Source organism: Physeter macrocephalus, chromosome 8 (genome assembly GCF_002837175.3).
Source record: "Physeter macrocephalus isolate SW-GA chromosome 8, ASM283717v5, whole genome shotgun sequence".
NCBI classification, from domain to species: Eukaryota; Metazoa; Chordata; class Mammalia; order Artiodactyla; family Physeteridae; genus Physeter; species Physeter macrocephalus.
In genome coordinates, this window is record NC_041221.1 from 158335998 (window position 1) to 158338387 (window position 2390).

General features: G+C 55.5%; 1 pseudogene; it reads left to right on the plus strand.

Annotated features, from left to right (window-relative positions):
• Window positions 1-434: 434 nt before the first annotated feature.
• Window positions 435-1694, plus strand: LOC102986474 (pre-B-cell leukemia transcription factor 2-like; annotated as a pseudogene).
• The last annotated feature ends 696 nt before the right edge of the window (window positions 1695-2390 follow it).

Here is a 2390-nt window from a genome sequence, read left to right on the forward strand (position 1 = left end):
ATGAATAAAATGAGACTTCTTGGATTTTATATAGAAATTAATGCTAAAAATAAAATAGAACAAGTATAAGAAATGAGGTGGATTTGATAGGGTACAAGGAAAGCAGCTTTATTCTTCTTTCCCGCTGTATTCTCTGACCTGAAATTTCAGGTTGGTCCTCAAAGCTTTCCCAGTAATTTCCAAGGTTTCAACAAACGTCCTCATTAAAAATGCCCAGTCCACACACAGGCGCGCTTGGGTGTCCTCTCTCTCTCTGGCTCCATTTTCTCCATCGCCGGGGGCCGGGGTCTCCTGTGGGGGGCCCAGGCGGTACCTCAGATCTCCCTTCAGGGCCAGGGTGAACCCCGGGGAGAGCCGGGAGTGGGGGAGATGGGCGGGGATTGGGATGGAGGGAGCAGCACACCCAGAGAGTTTGGGAGGGAAGTAACCAGGCGGGGTCTGGGGTGGGGGGGCTTGGATTGGTGGGTGGGGAGCCTGGGGGCCCTGGCGAACCTCTGGGCGGTGGAGACCCCGGTGGGGGTAGTGGGGTGTGGGGAGGTTGTGGGAGGCCGAGGGAAGCAAGACATTGGGGACATTCTGCAGCAGGTAGGGACCGTCACCGACCAGAGCCTGGACGAGCGAGGCCCAGGCCAAGAAACACGCCCTAAACTGCCACCAAATGAAGCCTGCTCTCTTTAGCGTCCTTCATGAAATCAAGGAGGAAACCGCCCTCAGCATTCGAAGCTCCCAAGAGGAAGAGCCTGTGGACCTACAGCTGATGCACTTGGACAACATGCTTCTGGCAGGGGGTGTGGCCGGCCCCGAGAAAGGGGGTGGCTCAGCTGCCACCACTGCAGCCTCCGGGCGAGGTGTGTCCCCTAACAACCCCATCGAACACTTGGACTATCGCAGCAAACTGGCCCAGGTCCGCCACATTTACCACTCGGAGCTGGAGAAGTATGAGAAGGCACGAAGCAAGTTCACAGCCACGTCCTGAAACTACTGAGGGAGCAAAGCCGCACGCGGTTCGTAGCACCCAAGGAGGCGGAGCTCACGGTGAGCGTCATCCACCGGAAGTTCAGCGCCATCCAGAGGCAACTCAAGCGGAGCCCCTGCGAGGCGGCCATGATCCTGCATTCCGGTTCCTGGATGCCAGACGAAAAGGCCATAACTTCAGCAAACAGGCCACTGAGGTCCCAAATGAGTATTTCTATTCCCACCTGAGTAACCCATATCCTAGTGACGAGGCTAAGGAGGAGCTCGCCAAGAAGTGCGGAAGCACTGCCTCTCAGGTCCCCAACTGGTTTGGCAACAAGCGGATTCGCTATAAGAAAAATACTGGAAAGTTCCAAGAGGAGGCAAACATCTAGGCCATCAAGACCGCTGTGTCAGCCAATCAGGGAGGCCACGGCCGCACCAGCTCCCCGACACCCCTTTCCTCTCCAGGCTCTGGCGTCTCTTTCGATCTCTCAGGATCCTGTGACGTGTTTCTGGGGATGCCCGGGCTCAGCCGAGATTCCTACTCCACCTCCCAGGTGGAATCACTCCGACACTCGACGGGGCCATGGGGCTACAGGGATAACCTTGGGGGAGGCCAGATGGATAGCCCTTGGGACATGACGGCAAACGCTGGGTGGCAGGAGGCTGTGACCCTGTCCCCAGTGACATCCCCAACAGGGGGACCAGGGAGCGTTCATTCTGAGACTTCCAAATGATCTCGCCTCTCAGAGCCACAGGGATGAGGGCTCACAAGGCAACTCTTGAAGAGGATGCTGGCATCCAGAGGACAAAACCCAGACACAGGAGAAGCACAAGTTAGAGAAGGGCAAGCGGGGCCATCCCCTCCCTTGCCAGACTCTCTCAGTGCTGGGGGTACTGATGACATGGCAGGGAAGATGGGGCCCCTAAGGGTGAGTGGGGCAGGTCTCCCCATTTTTTCCCTTCTTCATTCTTTTTTTTTTCTTCCCCTTTCTCTCTCACACAGAAACACACACACCCCAAATCCTATTTTTTAGATCTTTCCTCTCCTCTGCTTCTCTCTCTCTCATACACACACATACAACTATTCTGTTTCTTTCTCTCTCTCTGTCTCTCTCTCTGGGATCCCCTACTGTCCCTCCCCCCACCCACTTATCTGCTCTGGGATCTGTGGAGAGGGCAGCCCTGCCCAATCAGAGATGCCAGAAATGGGGACATGACTTCTGGAGGGCATGCCCCCTGTGCCTCCCCACCCCCTGCCCCTTCAGATGGCTTTTTTTTTTCTTATTAGTCATCCATTTTATACACATCAGTGTATACATGTCAATCCCAATCTCCCAATTCAGCACCCCCCCACCCCCCACCCCCACCACTTTTCCCCCTTGGTGTCCACACGTTTGTTCTCTACATCTGTGTCTCTATTTCTGCTCTGC